General features: G+C 43.3%; 1 protein-coding gene across 1 annotated transcript in view; it reads left to right on the forward strand.

The window, feature by feature from the left end:
* Window positions 1–331: 331 nt before the first annotated feature.
* Window positions 332–19330, forward strand: part of ARHGEF9 (Cdc42 guanine nucleotide exchange factor 9) — a 306848-nt gene continuing 287849 nt past the window's right edge. The window contains exon 1 of the mRNA XM_084869460.1: window positions 332–389. The gene's annotated coding sequence lies outside the window, so the exon portion shown is untranslated. The remainder of the gene's footprint in view (window positions 390–19330) is intronic.

A 19330-nucleotide genomic window follows, 5' to 3' on the forward strand; every position in this document is an offset into this window, starting at 1 on the left:
CTGGCGAGGTGCAGCGACAGGGAGCAGCTCGGTCGAATGAAGGTCTCCAGGGACCCTAGCTGGCGCCAAATGCACCTCCGCCAGCACTCTCAGACTCGAACATAATCTGCTGAGAAAGACCACAGCCCCGCGAGGCATGGCTGGGCGCCTGGGGCGATAGGAACATCCTGCATCTATCTAGCTTGGCTTGGCTAGGCGGTGGCCAGCGGCGCTCCTCTGCTTCAGAAGCCGCTGCTCCTCAGTGGGTTCTTCCCGCTCCAGGCTGCGCGGGACGCGGGACCTCCAGCCACCCTGCAGTCCGTGGACCTGATCGCCGCGTGGCACAGTGTGGACTCACCCATTTACGGGTTTAGTCGTCTGACCTGGCGCTGCCCCTCGCCGCTGGAAAGGTAACACCCGCCGCGCGCTCCCATTGGAACCAGTGTCTAAGGTATCAGGGGAATGGCCCAATTTTGCCACCAATTTTGGGAAAGTGGCAGAGATAGGACTACTCAGGGAGCCTTATTGGAACTACTGGGAAGTGCCAGAGTTGGGAGTTGAGAGGAGGCGCCTTCTGGGCGCGGCTCAAGGAGCAGCAGCCAGTTTGCATGAGTCACCAGGCTAGTTTATGGATTTAAGGATGCGGGGTAAAACCTTATCCACACATGAATAGCCCTTCCGTGGTGATGGAAAGCGTAAATGGGGAAGAGAGGAGGTGGGGGAGGTGAGGAGCCAAGGGCAGTGGTTAAGGAAGCTACTAAGAGCAGCAGAAAGTTGTTAGCTTCCCAGGAGGAGGAGGGTCCCAAACTTTGCCTCAGGACCGTCGATCACTTAGCTGCCCTGAGGAGTTGAAGGTCTGCTCATTGTTAAGGGGCTCTGCGGTAACAGGGCAAGTGTAGTTCTATAGTTCCACCTCTCTAGGCAGAGACTAAGTAATAGCCTCTGGTGACAAATATCATGGTTTTGTGGGAAATGAGGCAAACCTTAAGCCACCTATCTGCAGGAAGATGAAATCTGATTGGGTGGATGGCAGTCTTACAGTGAATCATGGTTAGGGAAGGGAAGCAGGGAAAGGTTGCTCTTTAGATGTCTGCAAAACTGTCCTATGGAAAATAATTATGTTTGTTCTGTCTGGCTCTGGAAAGGAGAACTTCAAATGGGTGGGAATTCAACACGGTGGAAGCCACCAGGAGGCAGAATTAAACTTACTACAAGGAAGCACTTTCTAATAAGAGTGCTTTTACTCTGTATCAGGCATTTTACTAAGTACTTTACATTAATTACCCCACTTAACACTTAGCAGAGTTTGGATCTGTTCAACGATGAATTAGAATGGCCAGGATGCCTACGAGTCACTGGAAGACCTTAAGCAGAAAAGAGGTCCCAGAACCACCTGACTGCTATATTGTGGGAATTACTCAGGCTTCATGTGGAGATTCACACTATGTTACTAACAGGGCTTTATCATACCCTGAACATTCAGAATCCTAAATTAAGGGATCAGGGATTTTCTTTTAAGAGCACCTAGAACCCGAGAACCTAGGTATCGCAGGTCCAGACTCCTCACTGTACTTGTACTATGATTCCTAGGTTGAAGGCTCAGGCTTAGTAAGAAATGGTTATACTTGTGCAGCTTGCAAAAGCAGCCTCTCTGGATAACTGCCAGGTTAGCAGAAATGCACATTTAACTCCAAGGTAATTGTTCCAGCTGGATACCTAGAGGGAAGGCTGATCTTTTGAAAGTCAAGATTGCTTAAATGTGGGCAACTGGAGACACCTTTCTTTGAGAAAGGTGTGTGTGTGTGTGTGTGTGTGTGTGTGTGTGTGTGTGTAGTCAAGGACAGGATGTTTGAAACAGAAAACAATACCCCCTCCTCCTGGTGAAAGGAGACAACTATTCATCTAGGCTTCAGCTCTTTCTGATCTCAGGTTAAGATGAAGTTGGTGACAACTACCTGTTGATTTTAGAGGAGTTAAAAGAGGCTTGTACAAGAGATTCTGTCGCCCCTTCATGTTGTGACTTTAGAGATGCCCCAGCATTTCTCTAGGTCTCATGTCTCCATTTATAAAGCCAGGCTGGGATCTATTTTGAACTAAGGTCTTAAAACAAAACCAAACCCAAACCCAAAACCTTTGTTTTGGGAAGTGAAATTAGATGGAGAGGGAAGGAACCAAAGGTAATGTACATAGATTTTCCCATGTGGTGGTTTCTGAGACAGTAGCATGTTGTTGCCTTTGGAAAATGATTTCTCTTCCTCCAACACAGAGCCCTTGTCCTTGTTGGTGGATGATTAGTAGGAGTGTCATTGAGCTGAATTCTTTGTATATTTCCTTTCTCAAAATCCCCTTTCCTTTCTTTCCACCTTTTACTAACATTTCTTTCTCCAATTTCCACTGGCCATTGCTCTGCCCTTAACACCTGGACAACTAAGTGGTTTCCAGTTCTTCCTTATAACACACAGGGTTTTAGTGTACCTTCTTGGCTGTTTATTATCTACTAATAGCCGTGTGCACAAATCCATGTGCAATAGGTTGCTCCTGCCCTCCTGTAGCTCTCCGCCCACTGCCCTACCCACCTGTAGGTCCCCCTGCTTCTCCCTCATAGCTTGCTGCCCTGCTCCATCCTGTAGTTCTCCTCCACCCGCATGTAGTTAGCTGCCCCACCCTCCGGCAGATCTGTAATCCAGTCGTTATGGGGTCAGTTGTTATGTCTCATGGTGTAACGGATAATTAGCATATTCCTCTCTTATTATATAGGATGTGCATGTGAGCACCTATTTCTGTAAGGTAGATTCCTAGAAATGGAATTGTTGTGCCAAAAGGGTTATGGTTCAAAATTCTGCCACCCAAACAATTTCTAATGGACATTTCAAACATATAGAAAAGTTGAAAAGATTGTATAATGAACACCCATAAATTACCTACATTCTATCATTAATATTTCACTATATATGCTTTGTCACATATCCATCTGTTCATCTCTGTATACATTCATCAAGCCATTGTTTAATTTATGTATATCTTATGAATTAAATATGGCATTTTAAGTATTTGTGTTTTTCTTACTACTACAAAAGCTGAGCCTATGAAAATATTTTTCTGTAAATTGTCTCTTCATATGTTTTGTCCATTTGTTTGTGACTTGTTTGCATTTTGCTATGGCTCCGTGAGAGTTTTTTATTTTGTAACTAGTGGCCTGGTGCACAAAATTCATGCACGGGGCAGGGAGGGTGTCCTTCAGCCTGGTCTGCACCTTCTCCAATCTGGGATCCCTCAAAATTTACAGGGATAGGGCCTAAATCAGAAGTTGGACATCCCTCTCACAATTTGGGACTGCTGGCTCCTAACTGCTCACCTGCCTGCATGCCTGATTGCCCCTAACCACTCTGCCTGCCAGCCTGTTTGCTGCCAACTGCCCCCCACCAGCCTGCTCACCCCCAACTTCCCCCCCTGCTGGCCTCCTCACCCCCACTTTCCCTCCCCACTGGCCTGCTCGCCCCCAAATGCCCCCCCTGCTGGCCTGCTCACTCCAAATTACTCCCCCCACCCCTGCTGTCCTGATCACCACTAACTGACCCCCACTGATAGCCTGCTCAACCCCAACTGTCCCCCTGGCTGGTTTGCTCACCCCAACTGCCCCCCTCTTCCCTCTACCCCCCCACCCCCACCTCCCGCTGGCCTGATCACCTACAACTGCCGTCCTATCCTGGCCTGATCACCGCCAACTGCCCTCCTCTCTTGGCCTCTAACTGCCTCTACCTCAGCCCCACCACCATGGCTTTGTCCAGAAGAATGTCCTGAAGGTCTCCTGGAAAGTCTCCCAGTCTAATTAGCATATTACCCTTTTATTAGTATAGAGGCCTGGCACACAGGTGGGGCCCGGCTGGTTTGCCCTGAAGGGTGTCCAGGATCAGGGTGGGGGTTCCCTTGGTGTGTGGGGTCACCTGCGGTGGTTTGCATGCTGGCCAGGCCCCCATGGGGTGAAGGTCCCTGCTGGGGCTGTGTGGCCAGCCTCGGTGAGGGGCTGATGGCTGTTTTCAAGCTGGCCACACCCCCTTCAGGGTGAGGGTTCCTACTGGGGTGCCTAGCCAGCCTGAGTGCAGGGCTGATGGCTGTTTTCAGGCTGGCCATGCTCTCCAGCAGGGACCCTAACCTCATGGGGGCATGGCCAGCCTGGGTGAGGGGCTGAGGGCTGTTTGTAGGCTGGCCATGCCCCTCCATTGGGGACTCTTACTCTATGGGGGTGTGACCAGCCTGAGTAAGGAGCTGAGGGCCATTTTCAGGCTGGTCACAGCCTCTTCAGTGTGGGTAGTTCTGCTGGGGTGCCTGACCAGCCTGGGTGAGGGGCTGATGTCTGTTTGCTGGCTGGCCAAGCCCCCCAGCAGGAACCTTCACCCCATGGGGGTGTGGCCAGCCTGGGTAAGGGGCTGAGTGCCATTTTCAGACTGACCACGTCCCCTGGTGACCCAGGCCCCCAGCCACTCCTTGAGCAGAGGCCAGGGCTCCCAGCCCTTCTTTTTTGTTTTTTGTTTTTTGTTTTTTGCCACTCCTTTAGAGGAAGCCAGGGCTGGCTGGAAGCTTGGCTTCCTCCATCACCAGGGGCAGCCCAACCCTCCTGCTCGCTCCAGCTCCATGATCACCACCATCTTTGTTGGGTTAATTTGCATAGTAGCTCCTGATTGGCTGTGGTCATAGAGGAGGGACGGTCAATTTTGAATGTTTCTATTTTATTACTGTAGACATATATCTTTAGGTGGCAGTGATATTGCAGAATTTCCCGAGTTTTTCCCCCAAACACTATTTTTGATGACAGAAATGCTCCTTTTCACCACCACTCCCATCTTATACCTTAGGCTGTCATTATTTCTCACCTGAACAATGAGCAGAATGATCTTTTAAAAAAAAATCTGATGGCGTCACTCCCTTTGTTAACACAGATCTGATGGTGTCAACAGTACCACATTGCTTACAGAATATAGTCCAAGTTGATCTGACACCAAACTGCTTTTCTATTGCTATTTCTTCTGCTCTAGTTTAAAACTCCTGAATACCAGCCAAATTTGGCAACTTGTTGTTCTTTAAATGCTCACACTTTTTCCTCCTCTTTGTTTTTCCTCAGTTCTTCCATCTAAAATGTTTTCCCTCCCTCCCATTTCCACAATTTTTTTTCATCTTTTAAAGCCTGGAGTAAATGCCACCTCCTCCACATGGCCGTCCCAGAATCTGTTCCTCCAAAAAAAAGTATACTTCAGAGAAGTAAAGGACTGATTGCACAAACTGTCCTCCCTCTAGTTTCAAGGTCCTCAGCCTGAGAGCTCAACCTTTAGGGGTTGAAATTAAAATTCCTGTGAAATTCCCCCCTCTCATCTCTCTCTCTCTCTCTCTCTCTCTGTCTCTCTCTCTCTCTCTCTCTCTCTCTCTCATCCCTCCCTCCCTTTCTTTTTCCTTCCCTCTCCCTTCCCTTCCCCTCGCCCTCTAAGTTTTTCTCTCATACACAATCATGAACTAGTTATCACTGTCTTCATAGTTATGTGCATATGTGTATTAAGTTTTTGTTTTCTGTTTCTCAGAAATTACATGCTCAGAAATCTAAAAACTTAGCCTGAAAATAAGCAGAGAGCCACACACCTCAATAATGACATTTCCATATCTGCCTTGGAATCCAATTTATCTGAAGATTTTGAGCTGGAGCACAATAGAGATATAGGGAAGAGTTGAACAACTGGGGATGTGTTTAGTGCTGACATACATGTTTTCCTGATGATTTATATATATGAAAGTGTAATAGCAAATCAACCAGATGGTGGAATGACTGGTCACTATGACGTGCACTGACCACAAGGGGGCAAACACTCAACACAGGAGCTGCCCTCAGTCTGCAGGCTCTGACCACCTGATCGGGACCTGCTGGCCAACCTCTCAGTCTCTCCTCCCAGCTGGCAGGTTCCAATCACCCAATGGAGAACGGGAAACCGGGGATGGATGGTGGCAGACATGAGTGGCACCAGACCAAGGTGGGTTTGAGCAAGTGGGATGGGCCCTGATTGCCCTGCCAGTCACCCCCACACACAGAGGGTGACTGCTGGTGGAGGGTGGAGCCAGTGAGCAGGCAGGAATGGCCTACCTCTCAGTCCTTTTCCCTGGCTGGAACCCATAGAACTATTGCTGTGGTAGTAGTGTTTGGGGTGCTATTGATTTGCTAAAGTCATTCTGAGTGTAATGTGGGTGAAACTACCTTATTATGTCATGTTGGACTGTGCCACGCCAGCACAGCCAAGGTTTCGGTGATCCTGAGGGAGGGCCGGTGAAGGATGAAGAATAAAGACAGACAAAGAGAATAAACTGGGTCTAGGTGGATCTTCTGTGCCTTGATGAGGTCACAGAACAGATCCAGACTGCAAAGCTGATGCTTTATTTATAGTTAGGGGCAAACAAGGTAATTTACAATGTTCTTGTAAGTTTCACTTGTTTTGGCAGCACTTGCTGCCCCTCCCACAGCTAACTAGCTACCCAGGAAAGATCTAGGGAGCAATCACAAGGTCATGCTTTATGCTTAGAGGACTGTGATCTCTAAGCTGGGACTTGTTTGAGACTTTGCCAGCAGGTCAGTCTAAGGCTTAACCCTGTAACCGCTCCCTACTTCAGACAAACTGCTTCCACACTCTGACCTTCAGATTCTCATTGGTCAAACAATGGGAAAATAATAATGAATTTGCCATAGGAAGGAGCAAATTAGATAATCTATGGGAACACACAGAGACCTGAGTTCCAGTTATGACTTTATATAAGTACCTTGCTCTCTTTATGTCTTGATTTGCTCTCTGTAACACTAGATTGAACTACATTGGTGATTTCCAACAAGGACATCTTCCATGGAAGCCCAATATGCTTCAAGCGGAACTCCTTGGGCTTTGAGATAATCCTCTGGGTTGGTACCCAAAGTGTGGTCTAGACTAAGCTAAATAATCTCCAACGGTCCTTCTAGTTCTGATATTCCTATGTTTGTTCTTCCAGGTAGCTCCACTATCACCACTGTTTTCTGGGCGAAAGGCAGGATATGCACACACAACATGGCTCTTCTTTCATTCCTACTTATTCTTGGGTCCTCTTTCACACCTTTCACAACACATGTGCTCTCTCCACTTGTCAGCCAGGATCTGTGGCCTGCCTACTGGGACTGGCCATTTTTGGAGCCTATTCACAGATACCAAGGCCATTGTTAATGCCCGTGGCCTAAACTCTCTCCCTCAGTTATCCCAGTTGAAGCCTGTGGAGCAGGGGCCAATGCGTGAAGGAAGAAAGGCACAGCCTGAATTCCCATAGTCCTTTATGAAAATCCCCTTGGGCTATAGCCTTCTGGATTATGAGCAAGAAAGAGCAGCATCAGTGGCACATGTGTTCCCCAGAGGCTTGGTACACATTCCTATAGTTTGATTCTCAGAGCTTACAACAACCAGCTTACAGTTGCTATTTGAAGTCACTTCTGGCTTTTTGTACCCATCAACAGACCCACTTCTTGACTAGCACCTGAAGCCCAAATCTCAGGCTCTTGCCTTCAAAGCATCCTTCTAAATTAGCCCATCTCTCCTATTTATGCATTCCTGTATTTGGGCAACTGACCCTTAGAACACCCAATTGTAGACCACACTCAAATAAAATGTAACTGAACTCCAGAAAAGTGTATAAAGGACAATATATAAATAAAACAACAGTGAACTCTACTTCAGAAAGACATTTTTTCTGATTTAAAAATGGAGGGAAACACTGTACTCAACAAGTTTAAATTCTCCTCAACTATACTTCAATCCACATAATGGCCAGTTCAAAGCTGAGGAAAAAAATAGAGGGGTAGAAATAGAGAAAGAGAGAGAGATTGTGTGAAGGGAGGTGGGATGAAAATCAATGAATGACTAATACTCAGAAAAGGAAAAAAATAAGTTCTTTTTTTTAAAAAAATAATAAATACAGAGCCATTTATTTCCATGTAGGAATCTTGGCAACATTTAGCATTCTGACTTTTCCTAATTCTATAATATTACCTATGAAAATGTGAAACAATGATCCTATCATGAATTTACATTTCCCCCTGCTTTGAGAAAAAGCAAAATGTTGTCAAATGTAAGATGAAATATCGTGACCTTTATTCTTGAGCTTTCAGAGCTCCTCTCTAAAGAGGTAAACTATTCATGACAGCTGATCAGAGGCAGTGATCAGAGTACCATTACCCTAGAATATCTCTGGTCTCACAGAAGTAGGCCCCCTCCAACAAGCCCTTTGTTCCTTCTTCTTTGCTTTCCCATACCTTACCTTGCTTTTTGCTATCTTGGTACTTTCATTACCACCATTCTGTAAGCTAGTTTGGGGTTTAGGAGCTCAGGGACTCAACTTTTGGAAGATAAAAATAGATAAGGAAAGTTAGGCTCTCAGTCTGAAGACCTTGAAACCAGAGGTGGTAGAGTTTGCACAGTCAGTCCTTTTTTTTCTTATTATCTTGCTGATGGGAAGTTGTTGGGAGCTGAGCGTAAAGCTAGAGTTCAAGAGACTGTTAGCTCCAGAGCCTGGGTCATGATCATTGCCAAAGTCAGATAATACTACAGTCTGATTTTATTCTAGGGCTTCTGTCATTTTCCCCAGATCCCCTAACAAGTGATGAAGGCACATTTGCTTTTCCTGCTGGTAAAATTTTACTCCTATGAAACAAAATGAGGAAGAGCTGAGGGCCAAGGCTTAAAAGTGGGATGGGATGAAAAGGGAGCCTGCAGGGACTTCAGAGGAGAACTGGCGAGTCAGAACAGAGAGAATGGAATGGTTTCTGGAATAGCACAGGCCTTGGTGGGCAGAGACTCCCTTCCTGTCTGTCCTGGCTTCTGACAGAATCCTAAGCAGGAAGCCAGGCTATTGTTCTACAGGCCTGTACTACAGATTGTTCTACAGGCCTGTACTACAGATGTCTGATGGCCTCCTCACTCTGCAAGAAAAGGCAAAGGGTTGATGGGAAAGCACTGGACCCTGTGGCCTCAGGTCTCTGCTCCTCTAACCCTTGAGGAAGGGACCAAGTGATTTCTAAGGGCACTCATACCTCTTTTGTTCCTAGTTATAGAATTCTCATTCAAGGAAAGCAGATACTGGGTCAAGAAAGTGGGGTAGGAGAATCCAAGATGGCCGCACAGGTAAACACCTAATCGCAGCTGCACACAAAAATTTCAATAAAATACAACTAAAATATAAAATGGACATTACCCAGAGCTACAGGAAAGTCAACTGACTGGAAATTCTACAACGAGAAGCAAGGAGAAAACCAGAAGGAAGAGCGGAGGAGCTGTAAAAGCCTAAGGTACGGAGACACAAGGCGCGCGGAGAGGCCGGAGCTGGAGAGGAGGGGGCGGCTGAGTGCCTGGCTGGTGTTCCCTAGCAGGAAGGAGATAAAAGCTCCGGACTGTGCTGAACCCCAGACTTGACAGCACTGAACCCCAGTTCTAGGCCAGACCCTGGGGACCCAGGCTCATACAGAGGGAGCTGGGCTGTAAGGCAGAACCCCTGGGGAGCGGGGAAAGGAGGTCCCGGAGGTGCACACATTGCGCACAGAGAACAGACAGTTGGCTGTGCTGCTGGATTGCCCTGGTGGGAAGGAGACAAAAGCTCCAGACTGCTCTGAACCCCACTTCCAACTGAACTGAACCCCAGTTTCGGGCTAATTGGGGGCGAGCCTAGACTGTTTGGTAGCAGGAGAAAATTGAGGGCACTTTTCTCTCAGAGGTGCTTACAACGAGTACTGAAGGACCCTAAGGAATATTGAGACTCAGGAGCCACATAGCGTGGGGCTGACGGAAGCCAAGGCTGTAGGCTCCACCCTGAAACTACATCCAAGGAGAACACAGAGACTTTTAAGGCTATCAACTCAGGGAAGCTGTGAAAATGCAGAGACAAGGAAAAGGATCACAAACGAAAGAAATGGAGGACAAAAAGCGACTGGATATAGAGTTCAAATCTATGCTTATAAGGTTTTTCAAGAATTTCCTAGAAAAGGTCGATAAGACCTATGAGGATATGAAAAGGGATCAACTAGAACTAATAAGGAATCAACAAGAAATAATAAGGGATCAACAAGAAATAAAGAATACATTGTCTGAAATAAAAAATATTACACAGAGTCCTAAAAACAGAATGGAAGATAGCAAGAATCAAGTCAAAGATTTGGAACATAAAGAGCCAGAAGACACTCCTCCGCAGAAGCAAGAAGGCAAGAGAATCCAGAAAGTTGAAGATAATGTAAGAAACATCTGGGACAACTTCAAGCGAACCAACATCAGAATTATGGGGGTCCCAGAAGATGAGAGAGAGCAAGATATCAAAAACATACCGAAAGAAATAGTGACAGAAAACTTCCCCCACCTGGTGAAAGAATTAGACTTCAAGTCCAGGAAGCACACAGAACTCCAAACAAAAGGAATCCAAAGAAGACCACACCAAGACAAATCATAATTAAAATTCCAAGAGCAAAAGATAAAGAGAGAATATTAAAAGCAGCAAGAGCAAAGCAGGTAGTTACCTATAAAGGAGCACCCATACGATTGTCAGCTGATTTCTCAACAGAAACCATGCAGGCCAGACGGGAATGGCAAGAAATATTCAAGGTGATGAATAGTAAGAACCTACAGCCAAAGATAATCTATCCAGCAAAGCTATCGCTCAGAATTGAAGGCCAGATAAAGAGCTTCACTAATAAAAACAAAAAAGTTAAAGGAGTTCATCACCACCAAACCAGAATTATATGAATTGCTGAAGGGGGTTCTTTCAGAAGAGAAAGTAAATAAAGATAAAAATTATGAACAACAAATACGTAACTATCAACAAGTGAATCTAAAAACCAAGGAAATTAAAAAAAAAATCTGATGAATAATATTAACTGTTGAATATAATAGAATCAGAGGTATGGAAGGGGAGTGAACTGATGATTCTTGGGGAAAAGGGAAGAGGGGGGAGTAGGAAGAGACTGAACATAAACTGTGTACCTATGGATGAGGACAATGGAGGGTGGGGAAAGGGCAAAGGTTGGGGTGGGGACCTGGTGGAGGAGCGCAACGGAGGGGCGGGAAAAAAGAGGAACATTTGTAATAATATGAACAATAAAGATTTATTTAAAAAAAATGAAAGAAAGTGGGGTAAGAGCAGGATGTATATAAGAAGGTATGTCTGGGTGACAAGAATTTCCCAGGGTAAGTGTTTGTACTGGGTGTTGGTATTAGAGCTGACCTTAGACCATGATAAGTTGGGGTGTAAGTCAGATAGCTCTGACTGCAGACCCAGGGACTGCACTGGCCCTGCAGGCTTCTGTGTTTAGTTATATAAAGGCTTAAAAAATCTTCATATATAGGCGAATTCACAAGATGACTCTTCTTTCCTACACTAGTGGTGTATGGGGAGATAGCATCCAGAATACAATGCTATTCTCTTCCTTCTATCTTCATTATATCCTCAAACTGCAGTATGATCACCTAAGTTCCAGACAAATTTGTCCTGGCCATTCACTGTTCCCCCAGGGAGACACATTGGGTTATGTATGTGAAACACAGAGTGATTTTCCTTTGGGTTTGGATCTTATCCTCTCCTCTCATTATATGCCCCTCTTCAAAACTCTGGATCTCTTTACCTTCTTAGGCTTGCAAGGTGAGAGAGATCCCTAATCTAGTAGTGAGTCTACTAGTAAGAAGAAGTGGAGAGTTTTGCTGGCCTTTGGTCTTGCCTTTTGAATGAATGGACCAGAGTTTTCTGCACTAATACTCAGTTGTTTGTGGCTTAAACTTGGAGTGCCAACTGCCACCTGGTTAAGCCAAGAATGACTGAATGAATAGTCAAAGCTTCAGCTCATGGTATATATCAGCTTAGAATAATATAAAAAAATTTTCTAAAATTGTTATATCAAAGTAGCATATTTAAAACTACTACTAATACTTATAGTATGCAACTTTTTAGTTCACAATTTTGTTTATTTTGCATTTATTAACTATAAGGTACTGAGTTGTACCCTAAATATATCAAGATAGGAAAATGTGGTCTCTCCCCTACTGAGCTCATAACTGGGAGAGATGAGAAGTAAGTAGACTGATGACAGTGCAGTGTGCTAAGGAAACTTACAGGAAAAAGAAAATGCTCTCTTTGGGCTTTGGGGCAGTACTAGATTTGGGGATGGGGACCAGGAAAGGAGATCTGCAGAAGAAAGTGCCATACAAGCAGAGCCTATGAATAGTGAAGCTGAGCAGAGGCCAGGAAGAAGTAATGTTTAAATAGAGAAAGAAATCTGTGCAAAGCTGGATGTAGAGTCAGAGCCTGACATATTTCCTGAATAGGAGATAATTCACAATACGACACAAACTGAATTGTGTTACTGTTCAATATCTTTTACCAACTTGACATTGCTCTTGGACAGGTTCAAATCCCTTCACATGTATCTTAAGATTTTTCTTAATCTAGCTTTTCCTATTCTTTCTTGTCTTTCACAGCAAAATGTAATTTGTGCCAGACACTGTTATTGATAAGACACTGTTCTTATCATTTACTCCTCACAACAACCTAGTTTAACCTCCTTATGCAGGAGCTAGCTGGCAGGTTTGGCCAGTTTGAAGGCTCTGTGGTAGAGAAGTGTTGCTTAGCCTGAGCCCATGCTGCAAATCCAAATGACCCTGCAACAGTGGTAATGAGCTACCCACTCCCCTCCCTTATCCAGAGATAGGCCTATGGAGATAAAGGTTATAGTTGATTTGGGAGAGGGAATTGGGTGAGGAGATGGATAGGATGGGAAACAGTAAGAGTATCTTTCAGTCTGTCAGAATTTATTGAGGGCCAACTATATGGTTATTCAAGGACCAGGCCATTTTGTAAAAGGGAAGAGAAGCTATGCATGGGTGAGGAGGTAAGAGGGGCAAGGACCCAAGCCCTAAGGTGTTCACATCCAAGACCTCCTCACTGCACTCCTGGAGTGTCAAAGAAAAATTAAGTTCTAACCTATATGGTCCAAATACCCAAAATCTCAAAGAAAGAGGAAGCCACTTCCCACTGAGAAGGATCAATGCTGACTTTTACAGGGTGTGTAAGATGGAGCAGAGATGATATTCCAGGCAGTCTCCGGGGAATTATAGTTGAATTCTAAACAAATGATAATCCCCTTCCCACTTTCCATGTGGGGAAAGTACTTCCATTCTCTCCTCACACTTTCTACCCTTCCCCTATCATGTCCCTTGACTGAACAAAGATGCATCAGCAATTAGAGATGCCTCTCAGGGGGTTGGGTAGTCTTACAGCTTTGTGAAGTGATTTATTTAACCTTTGGTCAGGATAGTCCACTGCCCCAGACCATTTATAGGAGCACATTGTTGGACAAGGCCCATCAAGTGGGCCATGCAAAGATCAGAGAGGGTCCTTGTGCCTCACTCTGAAAAGTATGGGAATAAGACAAAAGTTTTTCTTTGTTTCTTAAGTTTTTCATGTTACTAAACACCAGTTTATTATTTAAAAAAATTTTAAACTTCTTAAAATTTTTATTGTTGAAAGTCTTACAGATGTCTCCTTTCTTTTTCTCCCTTTGACCCATCCTCTACCCTACCCCCACCCTCTCCAGGCCTTTCCTCCACCATTGTTTGTTCATTGGTCATGTGTATATGCATATAAGTTCTTTGATTAATCACTTCCCACCCCACCACCCCTTCTCTCTGAAATAAGTCAGACTGTTGCATGTTTCAATGTCTCTGGATCTGTTTTGTTCATCAGTTTAATTTGTTCATTAGATTTAACATATAAGTGAGATCATGTGATAGATATCTTTCTCTGAGTATCTTATTTCACTTAGCATAATACTTTCCAGTTCCCTCCATGCTGTTTCAAAGGGTAAGAGATCGTTCTTTTTTAGAGCCACATAGTATTCCATGGTGAAAATATATGGTAGATTTTTTATCCACTCATTTGCTGATGGGAAGTTGGGCTGTTTCTAGATCTTAGTTATTATAAATTGATTTACTATGAAATAGGGGTGCATATATTCTTTATCAGATATAAGTATCGCAACCCCAGCTTTTTTCCCCCTCATTTCCATTTGCCTGAAAAATGTTTTTCCATCCCTTCACTCTCAGTCTGTGTGAATCCTTTGTTCTGAGGTGGGTCTCTTGCAGACAGCAAATATATGTGTCATGTTTTCTTCTCCATTCAGCTACCCTATGTCTTTTGATTGGTGCATTTAATTCATTTATGTTTAATGTACTTATATGACTATATGTTTGTTGTCGTATTTATCCTTAATATTTATGTTTCTTCTTGCCTTTCTCTTTCTTCTTTTTACAGCAGTCCCTTTAGCATTTCTTGCATTGCTGGCTTGGTAGTGATAAACTCTCTTAGCCCTTTTGTTTGTTAGTGAAGCTCCTCATTCCACCTTCAATTTTGAATGATAGCCTTGCTGGGTATAGTATTCTTGGGTTCAATTGCATGCTTTGCATCACTTTGTATATTTCATTCCCTTCCTTTCTGGCCTGGAGTGTTTCTATTGAGAAATCCTTTGATATTCTAATAGGAGATCTCTTGTAGGTAACTTTCTGTCTCTCTCTGGTAGCCTTTAAGATTCTTACTTTGTCATTGGTGTTTGCCAATTTAATTATGATGTGTCTTAGTGTCAGTCTTTTAGGGTTCATCTTGTTTGGAACTCTGTGCTTCTTGGACTTGCATAGTTTTTTTTTTTTTTTTTTTTTTCTTGCCAATATCAGGGAAGTTTTCTGTCATCATTTGTTCAAACAGGCTTTCTATTCCTTTCTCTCATCCTCTCCTTCTGTTCCCCTATTATATGAATGTTGTTTCATTTTGTGTTGTCCTAAAGCTCCCTTAGGCTCTCCTCTTGCTTTTTAAGTCTTCTTTCCAGATGCTGCTGTGTTTGTGTGTGTGTTTTTTTCCCTACCTTATCTTTTAATTCGCTGATGCAGTCCTCAGCTTCTTCTAGTCTACTGTTTAAGCCTTCCATTATGTTCTTCATCTCCTCTTGGTTCCTTTTCATGTTGGTGACATTCTCATTCAGCTTCTTATAATTCTCATTGAGTTGTGTGTATTTGTCATTGAGTTGTATGTATTTGTCATCCAGCTGTTTGAGCATCCTTAGAACCATTACTCTGAATTATTTCCCTGATATGTTGCTAGCCACAATTTCATTTAACTCCCTTTCTGGTGATTCCTCTTTTTCTTTCCTTTCAGGATTGCATTTTTGTCTTCCCATGTTTTGCTGTAACATTTTATTTGTAGATCCAATTGTTTGCTACCCAAGTTCTTTTGGGGATGGTGCTATTGTGATATATCAGGTCTCCTGGGCTTGGTAATCTAGTGTAGCTTCCTGCTTGAGCTATTTGGGTTCTCTTGATGTAGGCTTGTGAACTGGAAATGTGGAACTGCGGTGTCTAGAAGTCAGCAGCCGTGTAGGGGGGTACCCCAATTTTTTCTGTCTTGTGCCCTTGATTGAAATCATGCATGCCCAACAGGGATTCACAATGGCTCCCAGGAACCATCTGTTGGGGTAATGGGGGCTCAAGGGTCCTGCTCTCTGGAAAGGCATGACTGTGGTGGCCAGAGTTCTGTGGTTGTGGGGTAGGCATTATCAGCTTTTGCTGCTACACCTGTGATGGATAGGCATGCACTTTCAGTGGCAGCTTACAGGGGTACCTGCAGTGTGTTTGCCAACAAGGCACACTGAAGCACTCTGAAAGTCCCTGGCACTGAAGCCTTGTAATTGAGGCATCTGTGGGCAGGTATCCAGGATGAGTGAATTCAGAATTTGTACTGCCTTGGTGTGTGTGTGTGTGTGTGTGTGTGTGTGTGTGTGTGCATGACTGTTTGTCCAAGATCACATCCAGCAAGCGCTCCCAGCAGCTCCCAGGAGTTCCCTGTGGACAGATGGGCTCATGGTGCCTGCCTGTTGGAAATGTGTGACTTTGGCAGTGTGTTTGCTAGCACAGAGCTCTGACATACTCTGAGGGGCCCTGGCACTGAGGTTGAGCAGCTGGGGTAACTGTGGGCAGTTATTCAGGAAGAGGGAATTCAGAATTTCTACTGCCGGACAGTGCACCCTTGTCTGTACAAAATCACATCCAGCAGGGTCTCCCAGTGGCTCTCAGGTGCTGCCTATGGAGTTGTGTGCCCTAGATATCTGCACACTGGAAATGCATGAATGTGGTATCGAGTTATGTTGCTGGGGAGGGGGGAATTTGCACTTACTGCTGCCTGAGGTGCATCTTTGCAGGTGGAGGTGCCAGGGTCTGCAGGTCTGCAGGTGGGGCATCAGGATTTTGGCTGGAGTGGACAGGCCAGTTCCAAGGCCTGTCTGAGTGGTGGTGCTGATGAGTTCCTCTATTTCCTGTTTCTTAGGAAATATTGCTAGAAGTGGGATCACTGGGTCAAATTGCATTTCCATATTTAATTGTTTGTGAAAACTCCATACTGTTTTCCATTGTGCCTGCCCCAGCAGTGAACTAGCATTTCTTTTCTTTGCATCCTTGCCAGCACTTGTGGTTTGTTGATTTTTTCATGATAGCCATTCTGTCAGGTGTGAGTTAATATCTCATTGTGGTTTTAATTTGCATTTCTCTGATGATTAGTGACTTTGAGCATTTTTTCATATGTCTCTTGGCCATTTGCATGTCCTCTTTAGAGAAATCTCTATTCAGGTCTTCTGCCCATTTTTAAATCGGATTGCTTGCCCTCCTTTTGTTGGGTTTTATGAGTACTTTATATATTTTGGATATTAACTCCTTATCAGATGTATCACTGACAGATATGTTTTTCCATAAAGTGGCATCCTTTTTCATTTTAATAATTGTATCTTTTGGTGTGCAGAAGCTTTCTTATTTTGATGTAGTCCCATTTGTTTATTTTCTCTTAGTTTTCTTTGACCTTCGGTTTGTATTGGCAAAAATCCTGTTATGTGAGATGTCTGAGATTTTACTGTCCATGTTTTCTTCTTAGATTTTTGTGGTTTCATGCCTTTTATCCATTTTGAGTTTATTCTTGTGTATGGTGTAAGTTGGAGGTCTAGTTTCATCTTTTTACATGTATTTGTCACGTTTTTCCAACACCATTTATTGAAGAGATTGTATTTACTCCATTGTATGTTTTGCCTCCTTTGTCAAATATTAATTGAGCATAATGGCTTGGGTAGATTTCTGAGATTTCCATTCTGATCCATTGGTGTATATGCCTATTCTTGTGCCAGTACGCAGCTGTTTTGGTTATAATGGCTTTGTAGTAGAGTTTGTTATCCGGTATTGTAATCCCTCCAACTTTAAAATGATAACCTTGCTGGGAGAATAATACTGTATTTTGGCCCTTGCTTTTCATTACTTTGACTACTTCATGCCTCTCCCTTCTGGCCTGAAGTGTTTCTATGGAGAAGTCAGCGGTCATTCTAATGGGAACTCCTTTGTATTTAATATTCTATCTTTCTCTTGCCTTTAAGATTCTTTTTTATCTTTAACCTTTGCCAATTTAATTATGATGTATCCAGATGTTGGTCTATTTTGTTTTCTCTTGATTGGGACAATCTGTGCTTCCTGAACTTGTGTGACATTTTCCTTCACCAGGTTGGGAAAGTTTTCTATCATTATTTCTTTAAACAGATTCTCTGTTCCTTGCTCACCCTCTTCCTAATGCAGGAGTTGTTACATTTCATGTTGTCCCAGAGTTCCCTTAAGCTACCTTCCTGCTTTTAAGTTATTTTTTCTATTTGCTTCTCTAATTGGATATTTATTTCTACGTTGTCTTCCAAATTGCTGATTCAGTCCTGTTTCGTCCAATCTACTTTTAATTCCTTCCAGTGTGTTCTTTTCAGATATGTTATTCTTCATTTCTGTCTGTTTCTGCTTCATGGTTTCTATTTCCTATTATGTTGCTATAGTTCCCACTGAGTTCCTTATAATTTACACTAAGCTCCTAAGCACCTTTTTAACCATTACTTTGAACTCTATGTCTGATAGATAACTTGCCTCCATTTTATTTAGTTTTTTTTTTCTCCCCCTGGAGATTCCTTCTTTTCTCTCATTTGTTGTTTCTTTGTAGCTCAATTTTAGTTGTCTCTTTGTATTTGTTTCTATCTATTATATAGAAATGTTATGCCTCAAATATTTGTGGGATGGCCTTATTTAAAAAGGGCCTTCAGGGGTCCAGAGGTGCAGTATCTTTGTTCACCTGAGCTGGATGATCTATGAATGGACCTTGTATGCATTATTTGGGCTCTCCTCTTGTAATTTGGGCTTGATTATTGATATTCCTTTTGGGGGAAGAATCACCCCTCTGACGTGCTAGCAGTGAGGTTCAACCACTACATCATCATGCCAGCTGTTATACAGGTGTTGACAGAACAGAATAAAACACAACAAGGCCAAGCCAAAAACACCATGAAAATTAAGCTACTCAATGCAGTAATAAAAGGAAAGACTAAGAAGGAAAAAGAAGCAAAAGCAATGCAAATAAAATTAAAAAGAATACCACTAGTAAAAGACACATGAATGAAGACTTAGAAAGGATATAAGGAAAAAGCGAGAAAGAAGGATACAAAAGAGGTGGCTATATGGAAGCAAGGAAAAAGCTAAAAGAGGAAAAAAGAAAAGGAAACAGTAAATAAATGAAATAATAATAATGAATTTTAAATGTAGTAATAATGGATAAATTAAGAAATAAGAAAAGTAAAACAAAAATGAGAAAAAAGGGAAAAATAAAATAGGAAAAGTTAACACTAATAATAGACTAAAGTCAAATAGAATAAAATAATAGAGAAAAATTAGAGATATGCAAGGAAAAAAGAGAAGATAAAAAAGGGAAAAAGCAAACAAGAAAAAATAAAACAAAAAATTGCCCTCACTCACTCACACACACACACGCACACACACACACACACACACACACACAGACACACACACACTGGTCCACAAAACATTCTCCTTTCCTTTTGAAGATTTTATGGTGCATTGTAATTATTAACCAGTTTTTTTAATTTTAAACTGAAATAGCTAATTGAGACAGACATTTATGAGATCATTCTTCCACCATTGGTTAGGACTGGGATGGCAGATGTTGGAGATAATATTCATTGAGCCTTCTGAGCTTTCTGGGCAGACTTGGTGACTTTGCCAGCTTCAGCTTGTCCACTGCCTTTTTTTTTTTTTTTAAATATATTTTATTGATTTTTTACAGAGAGGAAGAGAGAGGGATAGAGAGTTAGAAACATCGATGAGAGAGAATCATCGATCAGCTGCCTCTTGCACCACCCCCACTGGGATGTGCCCGCAACCAAGGTACATGCCCTTGACCGGAATCAAACCCAGGACCTTTCAGT

The sequence above is a fragment of the Pipistrellus hanaki genome (genome assembly GCF_964339955.1).
Source record: "Pipistrellus hanaki genome assembly, chromosome: X".
NCBI classification, from domain to species: Eukaryota; Metazoa; Chordata; class Mammalia; order Chiroptera; family Vespertilionidae; genus Pipistrellus; species Pipistrellus hanaki.